Below are 10973 nucleotides of genomic sequence, written 5' to 3'. Positions count from 1 at the left end.
AGTCCTTATATCATATAAGTATATAAATAAATAAATAAGGTTTGATTCCCAGGGAAAGCAAGAACCGATAAAATGTGTACTTTGAATGGAATGTAAGTCAATTTAGATAAACATCTGCAAAACTGAATGAATGTAAAAGGATTCCAAGTAAGTTTTCATATAATAAAAAGGAAAAAAAAAAATCAATGTATAAAAAAAATCCAGAGACAGGGAAAAAAACCCAAAACAAATGCGCCTGAAGTTGAAGAAACACCCATTAGCAAAAGATTGACTAAGAAGACTAAAATTGCTTGTAATTCTCCCATAATATCTTATGTTAATGTGGTTCATCCGTTTGTTGCTATGGACAACAGTGGCCCACAAGGTCAGGGGTTTTCTTACTGTGCATTTTTTTCAATGTTACATTCATGTGTTTTGTATGCTGCTGATTTTCTGGTGCCATGACCTGGCAAAACAAACTGGGCATGAGCAAAATTTGACTTATTTAAGACAGAACCATAGACAAGATATTACCTTCCCACATCATGTTGATTTAATATTACCTCTCGTTTTCCGCTCACATTTATTTGCCTTGAAAACTGTAGAGCAACATGCAGTCTCTCAGCGTGAACACCAGACAAAAATCACAGACAGGCCACGGTGTGTTTCAGTAAGTAATGGATTGATCTGTTAGGGATGTTTTGGAGTGAGGCGGCAGACAAGGGGGGCCCGTGTGGCTGTGATCATCCAGCTTACGAGAACATCTCCACCTGCTGCACCACATCATCTATCCCTCCTTCTCCTTCATCTCACCACATCACAGATCTCTCTTTCCTCCCTTGCTCATGGAGAGTGTGCTCTGGAGTATCCCTCTTCAATCTCCCCGCTCAGCGTGAGCCCACCACAACCACAGACACATCACAACGTCTCCTCCACCCTCTGGACTCGGGATTGAGTGCTGCCTCTAGATCCTGTTCGTCGGTCATCATTCCTGCTGTGAAAAGATCCACCACAGAAAAGCAAATGATAAAGACAAAAGAACTCAAAACTAAAAAGATATCAAAGGAAGAACGAGGGAGCGAGAGAGGAAGTTTGGAATATATTAAGCAGATATGGGCTATTTTGAAAATATTAAGAGATTAAAGAGAAAATTTTTTTTTGTATTAAAGAAATCATTCACCCAAAAACGACAGTGAGGGTGAATAAATGATAACAGGTTTTTTAAATGGTCAGTGCTATAGTTATTATTTTAGATGACCGCAGAAAACAAAAACAAAACTCCATGACCAGTGCAGCAGATATGATGCAAACTGACCCTCTTTTGCGCTGATATACTCCTGATTCAAACCCTTGTGCAATAATACATACTGTACGTGAGATGCTTATGCATGTCCAAGTTACATATGTCCTAGCCAAGTAACTCCCTCCCAACCAGCCCTGCCAATCACATGCCAGTATTAATGCATATTTTTACACAGCAAAACATGCTGCATCCATAATTTTTCCTGCCCAGAATTGCCACGTCTCCTCCTAAATGCACTAGATCCAATCCTCATCTATTTGAGCTGTATAATGTCTGACCGACATGGCCTGCTGGACAGGAAGCTTTTGCGAGAACAAAGAAAGCCCCACAGTGATCCATTTACGACATGAAAGCAGAAATTAAAATTCCGCCTCTTCTCAAAAAAGCAAAGTTGACAGGCTGACCCTGAATATAGACTGCGCAACTGAAAGACAAAAAGGTTGCTGATCTTTCACAGCCTGGAAAAAAATGGGTGGGCAGCCAGAGGTGACCTGCCCTGACTGTAAAAACGGAAGCGAGAGCTAAGTGCATTCTGGCACACATTCACACTGTATTCTGGAACACATTCACACTGTATTCTAGGAAGCATTCCGACCTATAGGTAGTCTATGGAAGTCCTAACAGATTTAAGCTTATTCTATGATTATGACAGGAGCAATGAAGACACATTCAGGGCCATTAAGATGATATTTCATACTAGTGAAATAACGTCCACCCTCCATGGTCAATCAACTTCTCCTTATATTCTTATTTATTCTTCAGCTCCACCCTTTAACCTCTTCTTGCTTCTGTTCAATCATCTCTCCTTGTGTCAAGTACATCATCCTGCATTTCTCAGAAGGAGGTATAGATGTGTGTTGCCCCAGCTGATGTTAATTATCGCTGGCCACCGAGGCGTGCTCACAGCAGTATGTTTCAAATGGCCACTTGTCTCAGACACACAGCGGCATATGTAATGAGTGCTGGAAGAATTAAGAAACAGGGCCAAGGACAACCACAGCAAGGAGGGGTGAGCCACCCCCTGACCCTGAGGATTAACATCGGACTGTCACTCAGGATGGAGGAGGGATGGATGACTAGAGAGAAAAACAGACAGGACATAAATGTGAGGTGCTGCGACCTATGCCATCATCTCAGTCAACCGAGCTCCACAGATGAAGCTTAATTCATAACTGATCACATCAAGTGGTAGTTGTTATGGTGGACCGACTCTCTATTAAAGCTCAACAAGCACATATTGGTTAGGTGTCTGGGTGGCCACTTATTTTTAGCAATATTGTGTAGGTCAAAAGGAGGGAAAGGCAAACAAAACGTTTTCTGAATGTTTGCTGTGGTGTGGTTGTTCTGTATGCCAAAGAGAGTTGAGCAGTGGGCATCTGTCTGTCTGTCGGTCTGTCATTTCTCCTATCACTTCACTTTGACAGCAGAGTGTGAAAGCTCATTGTCAGCCACACAAGCACATCATGCATTCTAAATGGCAAGAGAGAGAGAGGAAGATAGAAAACAGAGAAAGAAGCAGAGGGCTAGTTAGATATGGTTATAATAGATAACAATATTGCCATCTAAAAAGTGAAAAGCTGAATCAAAATTATACGTCAATGTCAGGTTTTTTTTTTTTTGCTTCTTTTTAATTTACGGTTAAAGTATATTTTTATTGTTATTTTTATTTTCAATAAATTATGATTTAAAAAAGTATAAACACAAACAACAAATCTAAACGTTAAAATATTAAATATTAAAATATACAAACCCTGTCAAATTCATAAACAATTCTATTCAACATTTTAATTTTTTTATGTTTTTTAAAGAAGTCTCTTTTGCTCACCATCTATTTTAATATATTTCAAAATGTAATTTATTCCTGTGATGGCAAAGCTGAATTTTCAGGAGCAATTAATTCAATCTTCAGTGTCATGATCCTTCAGAAATCATTCTAATACAGTATGCTGATGTGGTGCTTAATTATTAGTAATTATTATTAGTGCTCAATTATTAATAATGGTTCCCTTTCAGTCGGTCACTCTCGACATCACGTCGGTGTACCACCGCTGAGCGGCTCCTCAGCGAAAACCTGAATATGCGCTGCATCTGCTGCCTACTTATACTCACGCTGTGATCAGCGGCAGCTGGATGCAATAATCGAATGCCAATGTGCATTGGCTCGTTTAGTTTACACTCGAAGTAGATTGGTCTCTCTAAGCGAGATCCCAATTCGTCGGTCATCCGACGTGACGTCTCCGTTCCCTCCTTCAGGGAACGAGGGTTACCATACGTAACCGAGACGTTCTTATTATTATCAATGTTGAAAACAGTTTGTGCTGCTTAATATTTTTGTGGAAAACATGCTAAATTTTTTCAGGATTCTTTGTGAATAAAAAGTTCAAAGAACATTTATTCGAAATAGAAATCTTTTGAACATTATGTTTCCACAAAAATTTTAATTGTACTTATATTTCACAATATTACTGTTTATACTGTATTTTTGACCAAATAAAGGAAGCCTTGGTGAGCACAAGAAACTTTAAGAACTTATAAAAAGTAATTATTCCAAACTTTTGACCAGTAGTGTATATAATATACATTTATGAAATTATAAGTTTTAAAACCCATTCAAGCATAAAAAGAACTCAATTGATGTAGCACAACTTTGTTGGAGAAAACTACAGTTCTTTCAAGCGCTATGTGAAATTTTACTTATGTACAAAATTTAGTGCCATATTTCTTGGTAAGCACACCCGTAAGTATGGAAAGAAGGAAAGAGGAGGATTACAAATTGCGGTGCTTAGATAATAAGTCACGTTCAACCTGTACTTCTTCCAACACAGCCAGCTGTATGTGTGAGTGTGTGTGAGTGTGTGTGTGTGTCTGGAGTGAAAAACAAGGGGCTCCACACTGCGCTGCTTCCAACAGCATCTGCCTCTCTTTTCTCTAAACTTCAGCAGCCACACCTCAGTATGAAAGTATGTGTGTGTGTGTAAGCGGATGTGATGACAGCTGCTCCGCACAGTGTGTGTACTGCTAAACTCTCGTCCACCCCTGCTGACTGTCCATGCTGTGCAGGTATAGCAGCTCTCTCCTCTGTGTGTCCTGCTGCCTCATTAGGCCACACACACACACAACAAAAAATCCATTTGTCTAGCAAATGAGGCTCTCATGTTATCAGTCCATATGAGATCAGAAACAGGTAGAAACAATTCAGTTAGTACTGTCCAATCACAGACCAGCTCGACATAATCAGTCAGATTCTGTCATACCACTTCTAGACTGTAGATACGTTCACGCAGTGTTTGAGACTGACAACCAAATTGACTCCCTTTAAATTCATGAGTGTAAATCCATCTATCTATCTATCCACCTGTCCATCCATCACTGCTTTTTTTCTTTATTTCTGTGAATTTCAATTCAGTTTAATTCTATGTGCTTTCATGCAAATTCAAACTGCATCCAAATGCAATTCTGTATCCTGTATTCTGCTTCAGTTCAAATCCACTTCAAATTCAGGAACTGAACTGGAACTTAAATGCATTTTTAATTCAATTCTGAATGGTACACAACTTTATATTAATGTTCACAGTTTTAAAATTAAATGTTCAAAAAACATATGGTGCTCGGTGTCCACATTTCTTTCGGTCACGTAGCGTATTTGGTGACAGTAACTTTGATTCACGTACAGACCAAACATTGACTCTGTTATCTCAGTATCTCTCTGCCTCTCACTCTCGGATTCTTTTTTATCTCTCTGTTTTTCTCTCGCTCACTTCATGAATATTTAGTGATTTTCACTCAAACAAGACAATCATTAATTTCAAAGAATGCCCTTCATTCAATCAGCTCAGCTGGAAAAGGCACAGCCTGAGTGAAAACAAACAAAAATACCACAAAACCACTCCGCAGATACCATCGGCACCACTAGGTAAAGTAAATAATGTGTATCAACAAGGAAACCCAATGAACATTTAAAGACTAGAATCAAAATCAGAAAGTGTAGAGAGATCCGGTGATAAATAGCCTAGATAACTGGAGAGATCTTTATTGCATCCCACAAAGACCTTGCCCTCTTGTCTTATCCAGCAGCGAACCAGATGGCCAAAAGTGGAAGAAAGGCCGGCAGGAAATGATAAGTGACCTCTCGCTGCTAAAGAGCTGATGGCAATTATCATTCATCATATCACAATATTATATCCTAAACAATAATTAGTTCCGGGTCCTCTAATCTGATTGAACAAATTGCCTTCCAAAGGTGCTAATAAAAGTTTGATTTCATATTGATCTGAAAAATGGGAGGGACAAATCTAACAGTTAGCTCATTAATATTAATTAAGTGGCCAGCAGTTCTACTGTATTTGCTGAAAGGCAGGTGATGTTAAATAGGCTGTTTTTTCAGTCTTGCTTGTGTGATATTTCTAAAACACACTAGAGGAGAAAGGCAATGGAGAGACAAAAAAGGAAGGCTGAATGTAATTGAACAGAGATTTATATTTTCGCGAATTATATTAGCATGAAGTATATGAATGTGCTGATGTTTGTAAAGATAGAGGTTAATTCGAGCAGGACTAATGGAGTCTAATTTCATTTGCATGGTTGAAAATGAATCAGCATGCTGTACACTCACACAGCCTTAATGTAAACGGAGACTAAAGAAACTTGGGTTTATCAACACATTTATCATCTAAAGTAAACATTTTTATACGCACACACACATATATACATGCATTTATAACAGAGAGAGGGAGAGATAGAGAGTAAACTGGATTAGGCTCAAGAATAGTGTGCTCAGATTTGCAGTCAATTATGAGGGATTTAGACCATGCTATGTGAAATCATTCTGGTGGCTTGCTCCTAATATTACATCCAGAGAACGGTTAAGCTCCAGTCTTTCCGTGCCAAGCCCCTCTGATAATCAGGGCTGAACTCCCTCAGCAAAGGGAGTTGGGCTGTGGAAGCCCTGTTATGAGATGGCGTAGTCCTTGAGCCCAGCTCTAATCGATTAACTCATTACATACTTAGATCCAACAAATGTTTAGCCGCTATGTCCATGCCAGCACTGCACCAATTCTGTTCCAACAGTTCAGCTAAGACTAAAACTAATGACTGACAATGTATATTTAAGGTTGTGGGTCACCGATTGAACCTTTGATGATGGGGCGGATGACTGGCTGCTTATGGTTGAAAGTTCAAAGAGCATTAAAGTTCTATAACTGGGTTGTCATTATGGGCTTATATCTTAATATAAGAGCTCATATTGAGTTCTCTTATCAGTCTAAGTGAGACAACGTCCAAGCACAAATATATTGGAACAAGACTGATAATAATCTACTGTAATGACAAGGAATAAATACAGACCAGAACGAGGGCAAGATCAAAGACCTTTTTAATTTCAGCTCTTGAGTCAAAAAAGTGTGGTCTGTATTTCATAAAACTGAATGACTGAGAAATACATAGGCATGCACAAAAATCCTGATACTTAAATTCTGAACTAAATTCTGCTCCTCCATTCCGCCATTGGGCAGACAAACAAATAGTCCGACCCCAAACACTTGTGGTCATTGGTTAAGCTTAAAGTGATAGTTCACCCAAAAATCCTCATGTCATTCCAAAACTAAATGACTTTCTTTATTCTCTGTAACACAAAAGAAGATATTTTGAAGAATGTTGGTAACCAAACAGTTTTGGTTACCACTGACTTCCACTGTATGGACAAAAATCACTGAAACATTTCTCAAAGTATATTTTTCTGAGGAAGAAAGTCATACAGGAATGACATGATGGTGAGTGAATGATGACTGAATTTTCATTTTTGGGTGAACTATCTCTTAAAGGTCTCATGGTTTGGTTGGTTATCATGGCCCAGTTAACCCCTGCTGATAGATAGTTGTAACTATGCTACATGGCTGCTAAAAGCTTCTATCTCCACTGATGGTCATGCAAAAGATGATGTGCATCCCAACTTTGTTACTTAAATTTGAAATATTTAATTATATTATATTACTTTTTACCAGAGGCCATTTGTTTGGAGAGGTCTTAAAAGTGTGAAATTGAGTTTCTGCTGCCTTCAACGTCACAGCTCAGGATAATGGGTGTGGGACTGTCATCATGATTTCCTGTGGCTCCTGAGTGATTAGTCACATGGCATTCACCGCTCTGGACTCAAAAAATTTAGTGTAAGTTTCATTAGCAAAGATAGAGAAGTCTTGTACTTGTACAGAGAGTCCTGCACCAGCTGGAAAACTGAGATGTCTAGGCATGCTAATGGATAACTTTCTCTAGTTATTTCAGACTCCCTTGGCTCAAATGAAAAAAGTTTTAATGAATGTCATAAAGGCACATATTTGACACTTTTCTGGGAAATCAACCTACAAATGGCTTACTTAGAGTTGTTGCTACATATTAAACTGAACAAGAAAAAGGTATTTCATTAACGAAAAAATCACACACATCACGCAATTAACGAAGTGCGTTGACTAACTGTACAAAACAGTGAGCAGAAAAACTAGAAAAAAGTGCCATTAAGTATGCCATTTCATAGTCGTGAGTGGTTATGAGTCTGGGACTATGAGATCCAAATGAGGCTCTAAATATGACAATAAACCTGCACACACACACACTCATGCAAACAAAGACAGGTGGGGATTGCTTACAGTATAGAAAGAGTTTTAATGAAATGACCACTGAGAGACATTTTACCAGACGACAAAAATGCCTCTGTAATTTGCTGTCAGGTTGTCAAGAGACAAGCAGAAAATAGCAAATGATCTCAGTGGTCCAGCTTCTTGTTTAAAAGAGAAAAAAGACAGAGAGGGAGAGAGAAAGAAAGGATGTAAGCAAGCAGAGAAAGCGAGAGAGTAAGAAATACAGAGTTAGAGAGAGAGAGACAGTGAAGACAGTATAGAGAAGATGGAGGAGGAGGCCATTAAGCGCCTCTCTGGCTGCTTTGTTTGCAGTTTATGCTGCACTTTATTTCTACCATAAACAGGCACATGAGCCCAGCGCATCTTGATCACCTCTATATATTACCCACAATGCCCTGTGGGGCAGGAGAATGTGGCACTGAGGGAGACAGGGGAAGGAATATTATGCAGATTCTATTATTCTTTGTCTGCGTCTCGTGACACCACTGATCCAGTACCTTATCCCAGCAGCTTCCTCCAGTCCTCCCAGCAACTCCATGATGCATTCTTCCTATCTGCTGCAGCTGCACTTCACTGTATGCCAGCACTGTGAACAAAGAGAAGAAGAGCTCATTAATAAACTTACAGGAGTCATGTCGTCATTTTTAAAAGCATTTTGAGCTTTATTTCCCTGAGGTTCTCTAATTATGTTATGATGTACTCATACAAAAACAGTAGTTTTTAACAACCGTTTTACATGACCCTTAAAATTAAATTTGCTATTGTGCTTTAACTCCTAAATAGGCATGACACAGTTAAGAAACGAGCACTAAAAGCACTAAAATCTCTGAGTTAATCAGAGTTTTTGTCCAAGCTACCTGTGAGCTCAACAAGCATCAGGGTACTGTGTCAAATTCTTGTGTAAATACAATGAGACATTGCGATGGGTAGACCAACCACTTATAAAATAAATGTGTAGGTTCATAGGTTTTTTACAAAATTATATTACAAACAAATGCTGTTCTTTTGAACTATTTAGCAAATAATCCTGGAAAATAAGGTAAATCACAGTTTCCACAAAAATATTAAGCAGCACAACAGTTTTCAATATTGAAATTAATTCAATTTTGTTTTTCTTGAGCACTATTCTTGAGCATATTAGAATGATTTCTGAAGGATTATGTGATACCGAAGACTGGAGTAATGGCTGCTGAAAATTCAGCTTAGCCATCACAGGAATTGATTACATTTTATTACATATAATAAAATGCATATATTAAAAGAGAAAAAAAATATTTCAAATTGTAATAATAATTCCACAACATTACTGTTTTACTGTATTTAAATACAGCCTTGGTGATAATAAACTTAAAAAACTTACTGATCACAAACTTTCAAACAGTAGAGTACTTTCTTCTCTGAAACACAAGAAGATATTTGCTTTAATGTTTTGACCATACACTGAAAATCAGTAAGGGGCCAAACCCCCAATGACTTCCATTATATGAACCAAAAAAAAAAAACAGACATTTTTCAAAATATAGATTTGGGTGTGCATGTTTGACAGAAGAAAGTCACTGAGGTTTGGAATGACATGAGGGTGAGTAAAATATAACAGAATTGGAATTTTTGGGTTTGGGTTTAATTTTAAGGTTTGCTGTGGGGTTTAATACAGCCTGAAGTCTTTGTCAAAGTCAGGCTAACTTTATTTATTCATTTGTATCTTTTATTTAAAAAAATATCCAGTCAACTCAAAAGTATGTCCATGCAACAATTTACTCAAAATAATATAAATTTGCTTTATGGTGAACATGTAAAGACAGAGAGGAGGTGGATTTTGCTGAGGAAGCAGTGGATTGCTACAGGCGTGGTCATTGAGCTATGCTTGTGGGCGACGGCTGTTTCAGTAAACACTCTGCGGGGCCAGTGCTTGATCATCGGTGTAGTCAGTGTGTTCTAATTGTTTTGCAAAGCATGCTAATTGCTTCTCATCCAGTCTCTTTAAATGTCAGCGCTCCCTGTAGTTACAATGTGATTCACCGAACCTTAAAAATGGAAACAAGGCTGAATGATTCAAAATAGAGAGGAAGGAACAGAGAAAACAGGTAGAGGACTGAATGGCGGGGTCAGAGTGTTTGTTTGGAATGGCTCCACAAAGCTTTACCCACCAGCGTGACCTCACTGGTCAGCAGCCCTGATTCTGAACACCCTGCCCCTCAGGTCTCTGGGAAGGTCACTACACCATACCAGCCATGGGCCAGAAGAAGCATAACTAGACAAATAGACAGTGCCGCCAACACACCCACGCTAGGTCAAGCACTAATTGACCAGGGTTTCTGAGTGTTTGAGATGATTTGCCTGTGTACTAATGCGTGAGATTTAGAACCTGAGGCTGATAGCAAACTAAATAATATTACAAAGCCCTGATGACATTCTAATTACCGCGATTTAACACATGACATGGAAATACTGTCATAGAAGTCAGGCGAGTGCATCACTGCTCAGGAAATCAATGAAAACTTGAACACTATCCTGAATGCTAAAAATCTCCTCTTCTGCCCACATTAAGTCACTTAATGTCACACGCTGCTTGATCCAAACCAGAGTTCGCTATATACTTTTGGGTCTGAACTGCAGTACATCAACGTGAGTACAACCGGTTGAACTGACAGAAGCTGTATACCTCTGTAGCTGGGTAACAACTCAGGATGAGAAGATGCCAGCTTCACTGTTTTATTCATGTTTCTGTCACGTTGGATTTAGCACTAAAACTTCACATGCATAGAACAACACTTGTGTTTGTCTGCCCCAGATGCACTGTAAGAGAGTCAAATAATGCAAAAATCACCAAAGGCAATTTACTCGGATACAGGAAGCTATGAAAAATGCACTACACTATGCGTAAAAACAAACAGCAGTAACTATGCTAACACTGCAACTGAGAAAAAAAGTTTCTGATTGAATATGGATTGATTTTATCAGTTTTTATAGAGGCCACAAGGAGGTCTGCAGAAAACTTCTAAATGAATGAATTAATTAATTAATTAAATAATTCATATATATATATGTGTGTGTGTGTGTGT

General features: G+C 38.5%; 1 long non-coding RNA gene across 2 annotated transcripts in view; it reads right to left on the bottom strand.

The window, feature by feature from the left end:
• Nucleotides 1-241: 241 nt before the first annotated feature.
• Nucleotides 242-10973, bottom strand: part of LOC107672208 (uncharacterized) — a 53092-nt gene continuing 42360 nt past the window's right edge. For both annotated transcript variants that reach the window (XR_001632295.1, XR_001632296.1), the window contains exons 2-3: nt 8409-8497; nt 242-973 (exon numbers count right to left, since the gene is read on the bottom strand). This is a non-coding gene — a long non-coding RNA (uncharacterized LOC107672208). The remainder of the gene's footprint in view (nt 974-8408; nt 8498-10973) is intronic.

This window comes from Sinocyclocheilus anshuiensis, unplaced genomic scaffold (genome assembly GCF_001515605.1).
Source record: "Sinocyclocheilus anshuiensis isolate Anshui unplaced genomic scaffold, SAMN03320099.WGS_v1.1 scaffold997, whole genome shotgun sequence".
In the NCBI taxonomy this organism is placed as follows: domain Eukaryota; kingdom Metazoa; phylum Chordata; class Actinopteri; order Cypriniformes; family Cyprinidae; genus Sinocyclocheilus; species Sinocyclocheilus anshuiensis.
This window is presented reverse-complemented; position numbering and strand designations above follow the sequence as displayed.